The 21,001-nt window shown below is 36.5% G+C and overlaps 3 long non-coding RNA genes across 7 annotated transcripts in view; 1 reads left to right on the top strand and 2 right to left on the bottom strand.

Moving 5' to 3' along the window:
- The window catches only part of LOC146457748 (uncharacterized), a 91,145-nt gene extending 75,010 nt beyond the window's left edge, over nt 1–16,135 (top strand). The window contains exons 1-3 of one of the 5 annotated variants that reach the window (XR_014858369.1): nt 7,467–7,602; nt 8,113–13,196; nt 14,935–15,066. This is a non-coding gene — a long non-coding RNA (uncharacterized LOC146457748). Of the gene's footprint in view, nt 1–912; nt 1,810–7,234; nt 13,197–14,934 lie in introns of those variants that run through there. The other 4 variants (XR_014858368.1, XR_014858367.1, XR_014858366.1 and 1 more) reach the window with 4 other exon arrangements.
- On the bottom strand, nt 2,078–4,581 carry LOC146457749 (uncharacterized). Its single transcript, XR_014858363.1, has 2 exons — nt 4,210–4,581; nt 2,078–3,087 (listed from the first exon to the last, which is right to left on the bottom strand). It is a non-coding gene; the product is annotated as an uncharacterized LOC146457749 (long non-coding RNA).
- Nucleotides 16,136–16,946: 811 nt separating the features above from the next.
- The window catches only part of LOC146457747 (uncharacterized), a 5,067-nt gene continuing 1,012 nt past the window's right edge, over nt 16,947–21,001 (bottom strand). The window contains exons 1-2 of the long non-coding RNA XR_014858370.1: nt 19,103–21,001; nt 16,947–17,074 (exon numbers count right to left, since the gene is read on the bottom strand). The exon at nt 19,103–21,001 is cut by the window's right edge and continues 1,012 nt beyond it. This is a non-coding gene — a long non-coding RNA (uncharacterized LOC146457747). The remainder of the gene's footprint in view (nt 17,075–19,102) is intronic.

Genomic DNA, 21,001 nt, shown 5'->3' with positions numbered 1-21,001 from the left:
GTCGATCCCCACACAGAAAAACAATAAATTAAGTAAGGGTAAACTAAACTATAGTGCAAGGAGTGTAAGAAGGTTTTGGGAAGGCAAAAACTAGACTTATAAAATTAATAATACCTATTGACTTTGATATTTTCTAGAAACACTAAGAATGTGAGGCTTCCATGACAAATGCTCACCGAGGATAACACCTAAAAATACTGTCTCTTTCACACATTCAATTGCATTGTTGTCTATTGAATAGATATATCAAGTGTTTTCCTCCTTTGGGGTGGACTAAAAACCATAAAATTTGATTTTTTAAAGTTAATGGACAGCTTGTTTGCTTGACACCATTGAGTTAATTTAAGCATTTTAGAATTCAAGATTCCAGGAAGCAAGTTAAAATAATTGTGGGAGAAAAATATGTTTGTATCATCTGCAAAAAGAATAAAATCCACGACCTTTGACACGTTACACAGATCATTTATAAAGAGTAGAAAGAGTAGGGGACCTAGTATAGAACCCTGAGTCACCCCGTACTTCATTTTGCAAGACTCCGAACTGACACCATTAAATTCTACATATTGTTGTCTATTGCTTAGATAGCTTTCGAACCCTCTAAGTGAAGTGCCACGAACACCATAATGCTCTAATTTTGAAATCAAAATGTTATGATCAACGGTGTCAAAGGCCTTGGACAAGTCTATAAAAATACCAACTGTGCATTCTTTATTGTCAATGGCAGAAAAGATTTTGTCATATAAACAAGCAAGAGCGTAAGCGCTAGCGGTGGAGTGATGCTTGGGAAAACCATACTGATTGTCAGAGAGAATGTTATGATTATTAAGAAACCTTAAAAGACGATTGAACATTACTCTCTCATTGCTTACTACAGTGCATTAACAATATTGGTTTTATTTTATTTCTTTTCAGAATGCAATACTTAAACTGCACAGACCGCTGAAGAAACAGCTACTTCAAAGACACCTATGACTCATTAATTCCACAAAAGACATTGTGTACTCAATTCATACGCATAGAAGCTTACTCTTCAGCAGGGAAACTTGGGATCATAACGAGCTTTTTTTTCATTGACTTGAATTTCATTTTATTTTTACCAAGTGATAACAATTCCACCTACGTAGACAGTAGGCAAACATCTACCTGAGGGAGGTTATGATGCTTATAGCACCATGCAAGTATGTATTATACATGTAATAGGGAAGAATTGACTTGAAGAAAGCTTATGAATCTTAAGGGGCCTTTGCACTTCGTGCACAAGGCCCTCAAATTTGGAATGACAACCCTCTTGATTTAGGCAATTAGCTTACTATCTCGAATCGTAGACAAAAACTTAGAGATTACTTCCAATCAAATTGTGAATTCATGTCCTTTTGAACTCTCGTATACACGGCTTAGCTTAATTTAATATTTTATTTGTTATTTATTTAATTTTTTTCATTTAAGTTATTATTATTATTATTATTATTATTATTATTATTACCACTATTATTAACATTAATATTTATCTATTTATTTATTTATTTATTTATTTATTTATTTATTAGTAAACTGTAAAGTAATTGCACCATTTTCACCAATCTCTTGTATGAATAATTGTGCCATATAAGCCCCCGGCCTTGGCATCTCAATATCGATTTACTCATTACTATGCACTCTCTTGTACTATTATTATGAATAAAGAGCATTATATATTTTATTGTCTCAGTTGTTCAATAATTATTGTTTTCAAACAGAAGAAAAAAAAAAAAAGAGAGAAAAGTCCAAATTCTCCTATGCCAAAGGTACAGTGTAAATTCAGTTCAATTTCTCTACCCCAGCCAAATCAATTCCCTTCTTCCCAGGCATGGTACATGGTCAAATGCCATGTGGGGGGGGGGGGGGGGGAGGGGGAACAAGGCATTTATTTTTTGTTCACTTGTTCTCCAACTCATAACAAAGTTCCACCCGTATTTAGAACCATAGAGCTTACTTGATAACAAATGACACGTCATGAGCTTAAAACATGAAAATGAAAACATTTAGGGGTGGTCATTTGGATCTTTTGAAAAGTACACTTGAAGGTTCATGGAATGGCTCAATTTCATTTTGACCTTTACTTGAGGTACAGATTTGTTGACTTACAAAATAATAGCTCTTTATGTCATATCTTTTTGACTCAATAGCCATAGAGGTTAGCAACCATAACTGTAATTGAATATGGATATTTGAAAGATGCATTTCAATATCAGGATTAAGTAGAAGAAAGACCCTCAGTTACTTTTTGGGATTTCTTTTCACAACTGCTTAAGGACGGTGCCTACTAATAGCAAAGTATCTTTGCACGGTTTATCACTTTGCAGGAAATTAAGCAGATCTTGGTAGTGGGTATTGAAATCCAAAAAGGAAATTGGGGGTAACCACGCATTTTTTAGAGATAACTAAGCAACAATTATTCTAAAAAGCAGCAAAATACAAAGCAATGTATTGTGCTTTTTTCCAAATTGAAGCTTTATTATCTGTGAAAAATGCATAGTTTCACCCCAATTTTCTTTTTGGATACCAAAATCACTTGCTAAGTTCTGCTTTCTCCGCATAGTTTTAAAGTGCACAAAAATATCCCTGTAATAGTAGGCACCACCCATAGGAAACCCGAGTATCTCCAGATGCGCAGAACGTATGCGCAGTAACAATAGTAGGCACCATTGTAGAAAGGACTAAGAATCTTTCTTCCAATTAAACATTACTAAAAAATGTTGGTCATTTTGTATCTTTGCACTCTAAGTGGTACATATATTTGGTTAATGGCAAAATAAACAAATTGAATTGAATTGAAAATACCAATCTACACAATTTCCTGCCAGAGAGGAACAAAATTATGACCATTTGCATCCAATCCATCATTATATGGGAGATCCTCCATCAATTAACCCTACAAACTTGAAATATCAAATTTTACATAATTTTGCCACATGACGAGAGGTCAAGATTGACAATAACAGTTCAACGACATCTGTTGTACACAATGTCTTTTGAGGAATTAATGAGTCATTGGTGTCTTTGAAGTAGCAGTTTCTTCAGTGGTCTGCACAGTTCAAGTATTGCATTCTGAAAAGAAATAAAATAAAACCGATATTGTTAACAGTCAAACCTCTTGTAAGTGATCACAAATTAAATTGAAATAAATTCTGACATGTTAAGGGTTATATTTTTAAAAATGATCTATCATTTCAATAGTCATAAACAGTCATTTCTAGCAAAATTTAATGTGGAAATTAGAGGTTGATGGGGTCAACCAAGAAAAAATGACAACAACAACAACAAGAAAACAATTGCCTTTAATCATCATAACAGCTATTATGCTATTTTAATGCACCTGCAATTTTTCTATTTTAACCCATAACACCTCTCACAGCAAATCTTTATGGCTGTGAAAGTGTTTCATTAGATGAATATAAATGGCCCAGCGTAGGTCAGTGTGTTGCCAAAAAATAATATTGATAATAATATATTTTATTAAAAACTGGATCATTGTATAATGCAATTCGAGCGATTTGATTGGCTTAGCGGCCATGGTATATGAGCCATTATACCATGCCCGAGAAAAAGAGACCATTAAATTGTCTTCTAATTGTTACTTGCAAAGTGGAATCTGCAAAATCTAGCAATATTTTGTGATTGTTTTTAATAAAACAATTATTCCATTCACGCTTGTTGGATATGAGATGATTAAAGCCAACTCGGCACTACGCGCCTCGTTGGCTATCTATCATCTCTGCGACATATCCAACACGCGCTCGTGGAATAATTGTTAAATATTCCATGTTATGAGTGTACATAAAAAAATGAGAAAACTCTCATTAATCTCATTCTAGTGAGATTAAAAGGCTTTTCAAATAATAATAATAATAATAATAATAATAATAATTCTTTATAAATAAATTTATTCTTAAACGGCATGTACACGAAATGCAAAAGCCCCTTAAGATTCGTAAGCTTTTTTCAAGTCAACCGTTCCTTATTATAATACCTACTTGCATGGCGCTATAAAAATGATGTTTACCTCCTGTAGGTGGATGTTATGAGGGTAATAAATGAAATGACACTCAGGTCAACGATTAGAAAAGCCCCTGCAAGATTGTAAGTTTTAATGCTTGCAAATAAGCTTTCCATGTGTACGATTGTGCCAGTATAATACATACGATACAAACGTGGTGCTATAAAACGTACCTCCCTTAGGTCGATGTTAACCTCCCGTAGGCCGATGTTAACCTCCTTAAGGTCGATGTTAACTTCCCGTAGGTCGATGTTACCTGAGCAAATCTTGACTGTTTTCATGGTTCCACGTTTCTTCCACAAATCGAGCGTAAAATCCTTGAGATCAGTGTTCAGACGCCGAGAAACGAAAGTAGAAAGAACTCTGTATTCTACCATAACGAATCCTAACAAACGTTCGAAGTCTTTATTTCACCGACGTCGTCCGCCATTACTACTAAAAAAGTGAATGCAGGTCAATTTCCGGTATAATCGGATCTCGGATCGTGGCTGCTCCGAAGAATAACCCGATGACGTCACCTCCCTTAGGCCGATGCTATCTTTTCTCAACCGATCTCAAAAACTATACACTGATATCGCAATGCATTATGGGATAGCTTTGACAATTTTGCGTGGGCAACGCTATACCTCCGATTCATTCAAAAATATTATAAGTCGAAAATCACTTCTTCATTTCCAAACTTCGACCACCGCACGCTTTGGCATATGAGCCACAACTCACGTTGGTTACATTTTCCGCTTTTAGAGAAGAGGTAATAATAGACTTCCGTTTTGCTCGGCTTGCCTCCGACTATAAACTGTCACCTCGAGCGCTATAAAAAGCATTATCAGTCGAAAAACAAGACATGCCTCGCTTCTTTGAGCGGTGCTAGTGATTTGCATATTTCTAGGCTTAATGATGCCCTTCCATCACCAGACGGCGAAAAATGTATCAAGCAAAACGAAAACCGACAAGCAAAGCTTCGAATACGCTTGCTTGACTGGCTCGCTTTTCCGAAATATCGGTTTTGTCTTCGTCACTTGGTCATGTGGTTGAACGAATTCGTTTCAGGGCTAAAACGGTCATCAGCGAAAGTCAACAAGGTTTTTAGCTTTAAGTCAATGTGATCATCCTGTTATTAAAATGTAGTTACTGTCTTTCACATGGCATATTTAAAACAAAATAATGGTGACATGTCGTCGCCGAAACGTCATGTTTTCATCTCGCTACTTTTTATTCTGAAATAATAAAACACCTGACAAAGAAATTTCTGGATACTGAGCGTTGGCCCGCGGATCTCTTATGCCAGCTGAAGATGAATCTCGCGCTTAGTCCGATAACTTGTCCCACGACAAGACAGTGAGGGAGGGAAAAGTTGCACCTAGACCATATGAGACAGATTCCTTTCGTACTAGTACTCACATCTACTGACTTAAACTGCGATTCAGCCACATATAAATATGAACAGGTGTCTTCCACGTGGTTAATCTCGTACCCAGATCTCCCACGGTCAGGCGATATTCCCTAACCGACGACTGAGATCGGGGTACGAGATTACCATGTGGTACGTCTTGAGGTATGAGGAAAACTAAAACTAATATTGTTAAAACTCATAAAACGAAGTTTTGGAGGTACCGCAAATGGACCTCTTTTACCTTATTTAATTCTTACAATTTTTATTGCCGTTTTCCCGAAAACGATTGCTCCTTCGATGCATTGTTGACAATGCCTCAGTATACGATGGTTAAAAATTTTTATTTGCCACCGACCATTCTAAAAATGTGAGTCCGAAAAACTGCATCTCACAAATCTAAGATTTAGATTACAAGAATTCGGGATTTAATGGAGAAATATCTCGTTGTTTATTTCAACAAAATGATCAGGCAATGATTAACAAAAGAAAAGGCTAGGGGAAAAAACACAATTGTGATTTAGCCACTGTTCAACATCTGACATCTAAGTAAAATGAGACGCAAATGTTAATTCAAAACTCATATGGATAACGAATAGTAAATGTTTCGCTTAGCAGTGTTTCTGTTTCCTGTTTGTAGGCAGCAATATTGTCATGATATTAAGACATGTTACTGAAATGCCAGGAAATAGTATCCTTTTCTGTTGTACATGGACGGTGTTAGTCTATAAAGTCACTAAAGGATAGTGGAATCTTTTCATTATTTTAATTTTGCTTTATTAAAAAACGCGCTTAATGTATGTAATTGTTCATTTTACCCAAGCCTTGGCATCCGTGCAGATCGATGTTGTAGTTCATTTTTTATCTCAGTTAATTATTAGTTTTCCTTTGTTATGATGGATGGTATACACTGAGTGTAAAACAATGGTAAACGTCCATAACAACAAAGGAAAAGTACAAATTAACTAAGATAAAAAAATAAACTACAACATCATCCGAGAACTACAGTCAGCCTAAAGGCGACAAAAGTAACGGCAGAAATCGCTTAAAATCCCGAGTTTTTAAATCCTGCTGTACAGTAATTAGTTCATGTTTCCCTGACATTTTTCAGAAAATCTCTCCAGATTCGCGGAGGAATTTCCTGTAAAACAGGCCCTTGATCTTGCACCAAAGGGTTGCAATCCCTACAGTCAGCATGAAGTCTTTTAAAAAGCTCATTAGAGCTTGCTGGATCTCCTGCCTTATCCGATACTACATGTATATGATCATGATGTATATGTTTGAATGAAAGAAGGCGAATAAAGAAGTCGAGATTCAGGCACATATATATCTGAGCTGATTTTCCAAAAGGTGGCTACAGAAATTGAGTACATTTTGAGACTTTCTAGGCTGAAGGAATATGCCAGTCATTTAACAATACTTTAATTACGGTTCATCGCAAGAAAGTAAGGTCAGAAGATACTATGCAAGAGAAAAGTGGGGCTTTTCTTTGGAATTAGACATGACTGAAACATGACCTGTGATCCGACTAATTTGGCAATTATTGACGGCGCCAACGCATCTTAAATCTCACCTTAAACCCGGTCTTTAAAGTGTATATGACAGATTTTTTTTGCTTGATCGAATCTTCCTGTCGTTCTCGTATGAAAATCGACAAAATAAACTCGCCATCGATTTTTCGTTTGAGGCGGTCAAAGACGTGAAATTTCACTTCCGGTTGTGTACAAAGCCGCGCAAGGCGGGAAACTGGGGATAGTGGGCCTGTGACGTCAATACAAGAAAGGTTTCAGTGTTTTTCTTGTGCGAAGGAAGAAAACATGGTACTGCTTTGTCTTGTGTACGGCTATAGCGACAAGAAAGACGAGAAAAAGGGGATTTACATTCACCAAATTCCCTCCTACAGTGACACAAGGTCGGAAGCCGTGAAAAGGAGACGAAATGGATTTTATTCGTGAATGGAAGTCGAAAACACTGGACCCCGAGCAAGTATTCGGTGGTGTGCTCGATCGCGATGCATCGCAAAAAAGATTTCACTCGCACGTATTCTTTCAACCAACAGTGCTATCAGGAGCGACTTAAGCGTGATGAAATTGCTGTTTTGCCCGTTCCTCGATTTTATCGACCGAAAGTTGAGCAAGAATATTCCACTGGAGATCGTCGTTTGCATCGCCGTTCGGTAAGATTTATCTCACCTCTCATAGTTGAAATGTGTGCACTTGATCAAAGTTTATTATAAATGTTCTTCTTTCCATTCACCTCAACTTATGGAAGTTCAGTATATATGAATGAGTACATTTTAATTTTCACATAAGCGTAAGTTTGACTTTATGCGCGTGGTTTATTACACCTTTGTTATTATTGTTGTAGTGATCATATGATGTCTGTTGGTAGCTTCATCTGTGCATAATTGCTTTCTTTTTCTCCCTTGTCTTTCTGTACGGCTTGTCATTTGCAATGGATTTTTTTTATAACATATGGGAATACGCAGCCTTCCCACTGTCTTTAAAGGATGAGTTTTTTTAGCTTGAAATTCATTTCAGCAATCAAACTTTCACTGTAGAGTCAATGTTGTGATCCATCATTTGTGTCATTAGTGCTGTGCAGCATAACATTCATGTGTAGACTGTACTAGTGGTTTTTTACCAAATTTAAATGTTTTGTTTGTTTGATTTTACTCCTTTTTCAGAAATTATATGGAAGAAATTTACCAAATGTACCTGGGAGCTGAAAGTTCAAAGCTTCTTAAGAGCGAATGCCTACAAGAATCAAACAAAATCGGAAAATAGCGGCAAAAGTGTAAAAACTCAAAATCGCTCAAACTTTGGCTATCAGTAGTCCACACTGAGTTATTTATTGCAATGTAATTAATTTGTCTCAAAACTTTTTGTTTTGGCGGAAAATGACTATAATGAATTTCGGTGCTAGTCACGAGAAATTTCGACTTAAAAATTAACGGTTTTTAAGCGAGCCGCTCGCCTTAACTGTAGAGCAAGAAGACATCCACTTATTATCAGCTTATTCTACATCTCTTCCCGATTTGATTTTATTATTTCTATGAAGTTTGAAAAAACCATGACATTGAGAGGGACCTGAACGAAATCCCACTGTTACTCTATGGAAATGACGAGCTAAAGTTAAAAGATTATCTACCACGCTACCTTTATCACGAATGGGATGAAATTTCAACAGTAAAGTTAGGAAGAAATGTACTCTCAATTAATCTAACGTTTGTTCTGGGGAAATTAAATCGTTGTCTATAACAGAGCGCTGAAAAACCACTGAAATACAGGCAAATAAGAGATTGCGTGACAGAGGTTACAATTGTGTTTTACGGATGTTTAAGCCCGAACTCGATATTATTGCTGTTCATAAAACAACAGCATTGTCTTTTGAGAATGTAATGGTTTTCCCGTATTATATGAAACTTTGTTCGTGCTTTGTGTAAGCAAATTCATAACTCCCAGGAAAAAAAAAAAGTTATGACATCGCGAGACATCGGGAGGTGTTCTTGTCTCAGACCCCTCAATGCTTTAACTGTAGTTTCCTTTCGAAGTTTACCTATTTGTTTGTTGCGTATGAGATAATTTGTCTTTATTCTATTCGGTCGTGAGAACTACTAACTCACTCGTCTTATTTAACATGAGATCTGATCATGACAATAAATGCTATTATTGCCTACTTGTGACAGCTTTGATTGGCAACAAAATTTCAGCTATTTGTATATAAATGCCGTATTTCCTCGAACAAAGCCGGGGCGATTTTTTCCACACCAAAAGAGGGCAATTATTCGAGCGAAGGCGATTATTTCAAATATTGCTCTCTAGAATTTGTGTTCTACATATTTTGTTTTATTATTGAACCGATCAGGAAATAATCGCATCAAATAAGCTGAAAATAGGCTTTTAAAGTGTTTTAAATTTGGTTCCTTGATTAATTTTCAATGTCAATATCCTTGGCGTCTGAGCTTGAATCGTCACTGATCAGTTTTGCTGGATAAAAAAAGGAGATGCCGAGAGGGGTGGGGTGAGGGCGATTATTCGAGAGAGACGATTATTTGAAATATTTTCGTCAGAGGGGAGCGATTCCTGGAAGGAGGCGGGTACTCGAAGGACGGGTCCTCTTTTAGAACACTGTATTTCATAAAACTCCGGCCTTCAAGTTCTTTCCGCGTCAGGGAGTCATACATCTAAATGGCATATATACAATAAAAAATTACTGCTAAATGAACCTTCACATTTACAACAAAACGTATGTAAGATCCTAGTCTATTATTCACTGAAACTTTCTATGAATGTATGTCGTGGTGAATAAATAAATAAATAAATAAATAAAGAAATAAATAAGCAAATAAGTAAATAAATAAATAAATAAATAAAACGGCTTGTGATTTCCTGCCCTAAAGATTAACAACATGTACTGTTTTCATTACGAGCACTTGTTGGCTTGACAACTGCAGCCCTGCACCAGGTTTGAAATCATGTCCACGAATGGCTTTTTCCGTTTGACTTTTACTTCTGATGTGTCAAGTCCGAAGGCTTCACAGATGTTCCGTAACATTAACACTGAAAGTGAGCTAGGCTTGGAGTTAATGACTAGCTCACAAATGTTGTAGGAGTCATATATATATCGAATGTGAATGCTGCTATCGGTTAGTGCTGCACAATACAAGAAAACTAGCTAGCTTCACAAAGCGCGTCACTCTAAGTAAGAAAGTTCGGTGGGAAAAATTCCATAACTTTTGCGTGGAACTCGTTTACAGGGGCGTAGCGTGGGATTTTGAAGATGTATGCACGAGAATAAATTTTCGTGATCGCCAAAAGCACTTACAACTAGGGGGGTCTGGGGGCATGGTCCCCCAGAAAAATTTTGAAATTTAGGGTCTTGTAAATGCCATCTCCTGGTTTTTCTGCGGGGCATTTTCAATAAGTGATGCGGAAAAAATGCAGTAGAAAGTTGTTTATTTTAACCGTTTCCCTAGTGATTTCTGTAAGCTACAGTGTTCCAAAAAGAAAAAAAATACAAAGGCAATGTAGACAGGTCACAAGCAAAGGGCAAGGCGTCGACCCTTAAGACGGGCAAATTCCGTTACCAACCTCTCAATATCCACGTTCTTATGTTTATGTATATGAAGGATTGCTAGGGAGCTTAATCTTTCATCCCTCATAGTACTTCGCAGAGGAGATTTTAGTCTCTTCATGCTACTGAAGCTACGTGCGGCAGTGCATGTAGACACAATAAGTTAACAATGTTACGAGAGCAACATAGCACACCGGGATAAAATTGGGAGTTTGCGTGATCAAGAGTCTTAACCAAAGTCTGCGGCGTCGCATTCGGATCCGTGCCACTCCATTTGTGCTTCCATCTTGTGAGGCGTTTTTCCTATTTTTGCTTACCACTCGAATGCATTTTGCCATTATTAGTGGCCAGCACTGAATTATTAATGCTTGGATAATGGGAATTCTAATAAAAAACGCCAGTATAATGTGAAAATATGAAATTGTTACCCAGCAAATTCAATGAGAAAAAAAGTTTTATCTCAGATCTCAGCTGTACGCACGGGCGTACGTGCGTATATGGACGCTACGCCCCTGGTTTATAATTGGCCATCAGTATGGCAACACGCTCAAATAGTTAATTTCAAGAGTCAGCAGTCTCTGTTTTGCCAGCTTTCTATAATGTGTGATCATCAGCATTCGTTTTTTCTCTTTTTTTAACTCGTAAAGAAACTCGTAATCATCCAAGTAAAGAGACAAATATGTGCACTACTGGCTACGTGAAAATTGGCGAGGGAACGAGGGAAAGCTTGAATAAAACAAATATGTTGTTAAACATTTTAGTTATCAAACAAAATGATGAATAATAAAAATCAGCAGCAATAACAAGGCCATTAATGTATTTCCATCCGGTTAGGTCTGAATTAAAGGTCTGAATGTTTCCCGAAATACGTACGTTTGCAATATCTGTCACGGTGCGTCACGCAATCTCGGTTTGATTTTGCGAGTTTTTCAGATTTTGAGCGTTCTTCCACAGAGCACAATTAAGTTTCCCCAGAAAAATTTTTATTTTAGTTGAAAGCCCATTTCCTCCTTACTTCACCCTTACAGTTTCATTTGATTTGTGATAAAGGTAGTAGGATAAATTATGTTTTCAATTTAGCAAGCGATTTCTATAGTGTTACGGGTCCCTTTTTTTCTGGTCGGTCTCAGTGTTACAAGCTTGATCGATCTTGATGGGAATTGATAACAAATAGATGATAACAGATAGATCTTTCGACCTTTATGCTGTGAAGTTTGAAATCGGAGCGATGCGTCTTTTGGGGGAAAAATCGCTCCGGCACTGGAACCCTTTCAAAACAAGGATTCCTCCCTTGTCTCTCTTCTATTACGCTCAAGTGAACATTCAACGCCGAACCCTTCAAATGGCTAAAATCGCCGTCTTCAACCTCAGGAACGACAACACACAACATTTAAGGTAAAAATACGTTTATTTTGATGTTAAATGAGAATATCTATCGCAATCTAGTACGATAATACGAGGATTTTCGATATTCCCATACATTGCCTCTATAAATTCAAAATACAAACGGTCACATGGTTTGTGTGGGCCCCCTGTGTTCAAATCAAACAAATTCTTCATTCTAAGAGTGAACCCATGAATCTCTGCTCATCCTTCAAAGCCTGTGTGAAGGCTGCATCTTCACATATGTTATAAAAAAATCCATTCCAAATGACAAGCTGTACAGAAAGACAAAGAAAACAAAAGTGGAGCTACACCAACAGACATGACATAATCACTACAATGATGAGGGTAACAATAATAACAAAGGTGTAATAAACCACGCGCGTAAAGTCAAACTTACGTTATGTGAGAATTAGAATGTACTCATATACTAGTGAACTTCCATGAGTTAAGGTTGATCGAAAGCAGAACATTTATAATAAACTTTGATCAAGTGCACGCATTTCGATTCAACTATGAGAGGTGAGATAAACCTTACCAAACGTAACGGCGATGCAAACGACGATCTCCAGTTGAATATTCTTGTTCAACTTTCGGTCGATAAAATCGAGGAACAGGCAAAACAGCAATTTCATCACGCTTCAGTCGCTCCTGATAGCACTGTTGGTTGAAAGAATACGTGCGAGTGGAATCGTCTTTGCGATGCATCGAGCACACCACCGAATACTTGCTTGGGGTCTAGTGTTTTCGACTTCCATTCACGAATAAAATCCATTTTCGTCTCCTTTTCACGGCTTCCGATCTTGTATCACTGTAGAAGGGAATTTGGTGGATGTAAATCCCCTTTTTCTCGTCTTTCTTGTCGCTACAGCCGTACACAAGACAAAGCAGCACCATGTTTTCTTCCCTCACACAAGAAAATCACTGAAACCCTCGAAAGCAGCGGTTGAGAAAAGATAACATCGGCCTAAGGGAGGTGACGTCATGGGTTATTCTTCGGAGCAGCCACGAACCGAGATCCGATTATACCGGAAATTGACCTGCATTCACTCTCTTTCAGTAGTAATGGCGGACGATGTCGGTGAAATAAAGACTTCGAGCGTTTGTTAGGATTCGTTATGGTAGAATACAGGGTTCTTTCTACTTTCGTTTCTCGGCGACCTCAAGGATTTTACATTCGATTTGTGGAAGAAACGTGGAACTATGAAAACAGTCAAGATTTGCTCAGGTAACATCGGCCTACGGGAGGTTAACATCGGCCTAAAGGAGGTTAACATCGGCCTACGGGAGGTTAACATCGACCTAAGGGAGGTACGTTTTATAGCACCACGTTTGTATCGTATGTGTTATACTGGCACAATCGTACACATGGAAAGCTTATTTGCAAGCATTAAAACTTACAATCTTGCAGGAGCTTTTCTAATCATTGACCTGAGTGTGATTTCATTAATTTTATTACCAACTCATAACATCCACCTGCAGGAGGTTAACATCCACCTAAGGGAGGTACAGTGGCTTACAGTGTATATTTTATAACTTATGTATCATAAAAGTCAATTCATAGGCATAGAAGCTTACTCTCTAGCAGGGAAACTCATCATAAGGAGCTTTTCTATCATTGACTTGAATTTCATATTAAATATTTTCATTTTTGCCAACTCATAACATCCGCCTATAGGAGTTAAAGATCTACCTAAGGGAGGTTATGGTATTATAATAAGGAGGGATGGACTTGAAGAAAGCTTACGAATCTTAAGGGGCTTTTGCATTTCGTGTACATGCCGTTTTAGAATAAATTTATTTATAAAGAATTATTATTATTATTATTATTATTATTATTATTTGAAAAGCCTTTTAATCTCACTAGAATGAGATAAATGAGAGTTTTCTCATTTTTTATTTACACCCATAACATGGAATATTTTACAATTATTCACCAAAGTGGAGGTGAATAGTGATGGATATTTACCGAGCCACGAAGCGGCGAGGTAAATATCCGTCACTTTCACCGACACTGAGGTGAATAATTGTTTTAGTATATATCCACACAAGCTGAATAAGAAGTGGACCAAAAATTACTTTAATTTTGACAATATACCGACAAATGGCGGGAAATTTTAAAATCTTGCGCGCCGAGCGGTAATCGATTTCTTATTGTAGAAAGTTCCGTCTCGCTTTCTTGCAGACAACTAAAACTTCTGGAGGCACTTGCTTAGTTGCTCACATGTATTTTTTTTGATTGTTGTGTGAAATTTGTCCTATTGTTGAAACCACACTGCAAAACATTAGATGTTTCTTTGTTTACATTGTAATTATAGTGCTCGACAGTTTCGTAAAAAATGGATGGTATTTTTATTTTTCGCCTAGGAATATGAGGTTTGAAAGATTTAATAACTTACCATGTAATGTCGTCAAACGAAAATTTGTTGCCATTTTATTTTTTGTATTTTTTGTGATAGCCGTCTTTTTTAAAGAAATATTTTCCTCTTAAGTGACCGTGGCGAAACGGGAAGCCATCTTGTTTCTCTTAGGTTGCTCGGAGGTGAATAGTACTTGGCTAATCACCTCCGAGCTAGCCAATCAGCGCGCGCTACAAGCACTATTCACTTGTGTGGTATATACTAAAATATATTATTATCAATATTATTTTTTGGCAACACACTGACCTATGCTGGGCCATTTATATTCATCTAATGAAACAATTTTACAGCCATAAAGATTTGCTGTGAGAGGTGTTATGGGTTTAAATAGAAAAAATGCAGGTGCATTAAAATAGCATAATAGCTGTTATGATGATTAAAGGCAATTGTTTTCTTGTTGTTGTTGTCGTTTTTTCTTGGTTGACCCCATCAACCTGTAATTTCCACATTAGATTTTGCTAGAAGTGACTGTTTATGACTGTTGAAATGATAGATCATTTTTAAAAATATAACCCTTAATATGTCAGAATTTATTTTAATTTAATTTGTGATCACTTACAAGAGGTTTGACTGTTTGACTGCTTACTACAGTACGTTAACAATATTGGTTTTATTTTATTTCTTTTCAGGATGCAATACTTAAACTGTGCAGACCGCTGAAGAAACTGCTACTTCAAAGGCACCTATGACTCATCAATTCCTCAAAAGACTTTGTGTACAACAGATGTTGTTGAACTGTTATTGTCAAGCTTGACCTCTCGTCATGTGGCAAAATTATGTAAAATTTGATATTCAAGTTTGTAGGGTTATTTGACGGAGGATCTCCCATATAATGATGGATTGGATGCAAATGGTCATAATTTTGTTCCTCTCTGGCAGGAAATTGTGTAGATTGGTATATATGTACCACTTAGAGTGCAAAGATACAAAATGACCAACATTTTTAAGTAATGTTCAATTGGAAGAAAGATTCTCAGTCCTTTCTAGAACTTAAGGATGGTGCCTACTATTGTTACTGCGCATACGTTCTGTGCATCTGGAGATACTTGGGTTTCCTATGGGTGGTGCCCACTATTACAGGGATATTTTTGCGCACTTTAAAACTATGCGGAGAAAGCAGAACTTAGCAAGTGATTTTGGTATCCAAAAAGAAAATTGGGGGGAAATCATGCATTTTTCAGAGATAATAAAGCTTCAATTTGGAAAAAAGTGCCATACATTGCTTTGTATTTTGCTGCTTTTTAGAATAATAAAAAATTGTTGCTTGGTTATCTCTAAAAAATGCGTGGTTACCCCCAATTTCCTTAAATTTGGCTTTCAATACCTGCTACCAAGATCCGCTTTTCCCGCATAGTGATAAACCGTGCAAAAATACTTCGCTATTAGTAGGCACCGTCCTTAAGCAGTTGTGAAAAGAAATCCCAAAAAAATAACTGAGGGTCTTTCTTCTACTTAATCTTTCACCTGATATTGAAATGTATCTTTCAAATATCCATATTCAATTGCAGTTATGGTTGCTAACCTTTATGGCTATTGAGTCAAAAAGATATGACATAAAGAGCTATTATTTTGTAAGTCAACAAATCTGTACCTCAAGTAAAGGTCAAAATGAAATTGAGCCATGCCATGAACCTTTGAGTGTGCTTTTCAAAAGATCCAAATGACCACCCCTAAATGTTTTCATTTTCATGTTTTAAGCTCATGACATGCCATTTGTTATCAAGTAAGCTCTATGCTTCTAAATACGGGTGGAACTTTGTCATGAGTTGGAGAACAAGTCAAATTTGAACAAAAAATAAATGCCTTGTCCCCCCCCCCCCCCCTCCCACATGCACTTGACCATGTACCATGCCTGGGAAGAAGGGAATTGAATTTGGCTGGGGTAGAGATATTGAACTGAATTTACACTGTACCTTTGGCATTGGAGAATTTGGACTTTTCTCTTTTTTTTTTTCTTCTGTTTGAATACAATAATTATTGAACAACTGAGACAATATAATATATAATGCTCTTTATTCATAATGATAGTACAAGAGAGTGCATGGTAATAAGTAATACCTGTAAATCGATATTGAGATGCCGAAGCCGGGGGCTTATATGGCACAATTCATACAGGAGATTGGTCAAAATGGTGCAATTACTTTACAGTTTACAAATAAATAAATAAATAAATGAATAAATAAATAGATAAATATTAATGTTAATAATAGTGGTGATAATAATAATGATAATAATAATAATAACTTAAATGAAAAAAAATTAAATAAATAACAAATAAAATATTAAATTAAGCTAAGCCGTGTATACGAGAGTTCAAAAGGACATGAATTCACAATTTGATTGGAAGTAATCTTTAAGTTTTTGTCTACAATTTGAGATAGTAAGCGAATTACCTAAATCAAGAGGGTTGTCATTCCAAATTTGAGGGCCTTGTGCATGAAGTGCAAAAGGCCCTTAAAATTCATAAGCTTTCTTCAAGTCAATTCTTCCCTATTATACATACTTGCATGGTGCTATAAACATCATGACCTCCCTCAGGTAGAAGTTTACCTCCTGTATACGTAGGTGGAATTGTTATCACTTGGTAAAAATAAAATGAAATTCAAGTCAATGATAAAAAAGCTCCTTATGATCCCAAGTTTCCCTGCTGAAGAGTAAGCTTCTATGCATATGAATTGAGTACACAATGTCTTTTGTGGAATTAATGAGTCATAGGTGTCTTTGAAGTAGCTGTTTCTTCAGCGGTCTGTGCAGTTTAAGTATTGCATTCTGAAAAGAAATAAAATAAAACCAATATTGTTAATGTACTGTAGTAAGCAATGAGAGAGTAATGTACAATCGTCTTTTAAGGTTTCTTAATAATCATAACATTCTCTCTGACAATCAGTATGGTTTTCGCAAGCATCACTCCACGGCTAGCACTTATGCTCTTACTTGCTTAAATTAACTCAATGGTGTCGAGCAAACAAGCTGTCCATTAACTTTAAAAAATCAAATTTTATGGTTTCTAAACCACCCCAAAGGAGGAAAACACTTGATATATCTATTCAAATTGACAACAATGCAATTGAACGTGTGAAAGAGACAGTATTTTTAGGTGTTATCCTCGATGAGCATTTGTCATGGAAGCCTCACATTCTTAGTGTTTCTAGAAAAATATCAAAATCAATAGGTATTATTTATAAGTCTAGTTTTTGCCTTCCCAAAACCTCCTTACGCTCCTTGTACTATTGTCTATAGTCTAGTTTACCATTACTTAATTTATTGTGTTTCTGTGTGGGGATCGACATATCAGTCTAATTTAAATCGGATTATTGTTCTGCAAAAGAAGATAATCAGAATAATATCTAAAGTTTCTTTTGATGCTCATACTGGTGTTCTTTTTAAAGGAGATTTTAAAATTCTCTGACATTTATTTATACCAAATAGGTAAATTTATGTATCTTTTTAAAAGAAGCTTACTTCCAAATTATTTTCGCGATATGTTTACTCTTGCAAGCCAGATACATTCTTATAATACAAGAAGTTCCAACCTTTTCTATATACCTCATTGTCGAACTAATCTTCGAAAATTCTCAATTCGGTTTCAAGGTCCTACGCTTTTCAACTCGCTTAGTCGTGAAATTCAAAACAGTGAAAGTATCAGTTTGGCGAAAGACTTAGAAAATTCCTTCTTTCTAAGTTAAATTGACTCTTTGTTGAGCTACACACCTTTTTTTTTTTTTTTTTTTTTTTTTCTCCTTTTAAAAAAAAATTAATTGGAATTTTCATTCAGTACCATTAACTTCTATGGTTTATCCTATAGTTCCAGGACGCCTATAGTTAACAAGCCCCAGGCTTCTATATAGGCTTCCTAGCCTTTACCACATTTCATCTTGTAAATTAAGTTTAGTAGGAATATTGTGTATCATCTTTAATGTATTTATGTTGTATTTTTTGGTTAATGGCAAATAAAAAATGAAGCAGTCAAACAGTCAAACCTCTTGTAAGTCAGATCACAAATTAAATTAAAATAAATTCTGACATATTAAGGGTCATATTTTTTAAAAATGATCTATCATTTCTACAGTCATAAACAGTCACTTCTAGCAAAATTTAATGTGAAAATTACAGGTTGATGGGGTCAACCAAGAAAAAAATGACAACAACAACAAGAGAACAATATTGCATTTCACTGTATTCCATGTTATGAGTGTAAATAAAAAAATGAGAAAACTCTCATTTATCTCATTCTAGTGAGATTAAAAGGCTTTTCAAATAATAATAATAATAATAATAATAATAATAATAATAATAATTCTTTATAAATAAATTTATTCTAAAACGGCATGTACACGAAATGCAAAAGCCCCTTAAGATTCGTAAGCTTTCTTCAAGTCCATCCTTCCTTATTATAATACCATAACCTCCCTTAGGTAGATCTTTAACTCCTATAGGCGGATGTTATGAGTTGGCAAAAATGAAAATATTTAATATGAAATTCAAGTCAATGATAGAAAAGCTCCTTATGATGAGTTTCCCTGCTAGAGAGTAAGCTTCTATGCCTATGAATTGACTTTTATGATACATAAGTTATAAAATATACACTGTAAGCCACTGTACCTCCCTTAGGTGGATGTTAACCTCCTGCAGGTGGATGTTATGAGTTGGTAATAAAATTAATGAAATCACACTCAGGTCAATGATTAGAAAAGCTCCTGCAAGATTGTAAGTTTTAATGCTTGCAAATAAGCTTTCCATGTGTACGATTGTGCCAGTATAACACATACGATACAAACGTGGTGCTATAAAACGTACCTCCCTTAGGTCGATGTTAACCTCCCGTAGGCCGATGTTAACCTCCTTTAGGCCGATGTTAACCTCCCGTAGGCCGATGTTACCTGAGCAAATCTTGACTGTTTTCATAGTTCCACGTTTCTTCCATAAATCGAATGTAAAATCCTTGAGGTCGCCGAGAAACGAAAGTAGAAAGAACCCTGTATTCTACCATAACGAATCCTAACAAACGTTCGAAGTCTTTATTTCGCCGACGTCGTCCGCCATTACTACTGAAAGAGAGTGAATGCAGGTCAATTTCCGGTATAATCGGATCTCGGTTCGTGGCTGCTCCGAAGAATAACCCATGACGTCACCTCCCTTAGGCCGATGTTATCTTTTCTCAACCGAAAGCAGCGTTCTTTGACGTCACAGGCCCACTATCCCCAGTTTTCCGCCTTGCGCGGTTTTGTACACAACCGGAAGTGAAATTTCACGTCTTTGACCGCCTCAAACGAGGGGAAGAAAAATAGATAACGAATTTATTTTTTCGATTTTCATACGAGAACGACATGAAGATTCGATCAAGCAAATGAAAAAAAATCTGTCATATACACTTTAAGCGCTCAAGTCTCCTAGCTTTGTACAATTTAGAATCGGTTTAATCGGAGCAAGACAGCGTTTTAAAGTGATTTTCCGTCTTCATTCTAAAGTATCAGTCAATTCCAAGCGCGATCACCCCCCCCCCCCCCCCCAGGGCAACCCCCAGGCATTTGACCCCTGTTCGGCTCCACATAGTGGGGGATTAGACGCGAATAGAAACCCGACCCATCGGGCATTTGACCCGTCGAAAAAATGCTGGTCAGCGGTCGCATAAATTGTCGGAATGCTTTATTCACAGCCAGAATTTACTCGAATATTTTGCGTCAAACAGTTTTTAATGTAGTAAGCCATGTAATACTACCATAGAGAAGCGTTCCAACAAATATATCTGAGATTGTTTTTGGCATGGCGGGGTTACATATTGCCCTTCGCTTCTCATTTTCAGTGGTATCTCCAAGTTCCCTCAAGCTTCGTTCTCCCTTTGCTCGGCGTTCGAACCTCGACTTGTTGGCATGTCTAGGTTTCATAACATAGTGTTTTTTATCATTGTTCTTGTTATCACACGTATTTGCAAACTTCATGTACATTTAATATAAAAGAAAAGTGAGTATCGGTACATATATCGTTAAACTCTCTGTTAGTTGAGTTTCATATGTGATGTTATGCATTATCTTCAATAATAAATTGTTTTAAATTTATTAATGTATGAATTTCGTTGATTTTTATATAAACAGAGCTAGCGAATACAAAAAAAAAGAAAAAACCAACACGATGACTTTTCAGCCCCAACCAGTGGGGCATTTGACCTAGAAATCGGCCCATATAGAGAGAAATTTGATCGTGCATTTTTAAAAAAGTCAAATGCCCAGGGGTTTGCCCGGGGGGGGGGGGGGGGTGATCGCTTTTGGAATTGACCCAGACATAAATTCATGGCGCAATGTGAATCACGCCGTACGAACATCTGGAAATTATTTATTACATCGAGCCCGGAAATCCGACCCAAAATCGCACGTCTCGACTAATCGACCACTAGCCTAAGAACGCTACAGTTATAACGGCGGAAAATAATTGAATGGCTTTTTAAACTTACGCCTTTTGAAGAGAAAATCCTTCCCATTTCTTGTTCGTGTTTTGCCATATTTCTTTAAGTCCTGGATGTTGAAATCAACATTTGAAAAGGGGAGGGTTAGCACCCTTTTCCCTTTTCCACCAGAAAAAGTATACTAAGTCTTTGGCTGGGTTAAAAATTACCGAAAATTTCACGTTGCCCGAATAGAAATCATCCCTAAGACCAACTTTCTACGGCCAAAGACTGTCACCTCCTCAAGCAAACCCACA

Source organism: Pavona decussata, unplaced genomic scaffold (assembly GCF_977016875.1).
Source record: "Pavona decussata unplaced genomic scaffold, jaPavDecu1.1 SCAFFOLD_237, whole genome shotgun sequence".
Classification (NCBI taxonomy): Eukaryota; Metazoa; Cnidaria; class Anthozoa; order Scleractinia; family Agariciidae; genus Pavona; species Pavona decussata.
The sequence above is the reverse complement of the archived record's forward strand: the minus strand, read 5'-3'. Positions and strand labels throughout refer to the sequence as shown.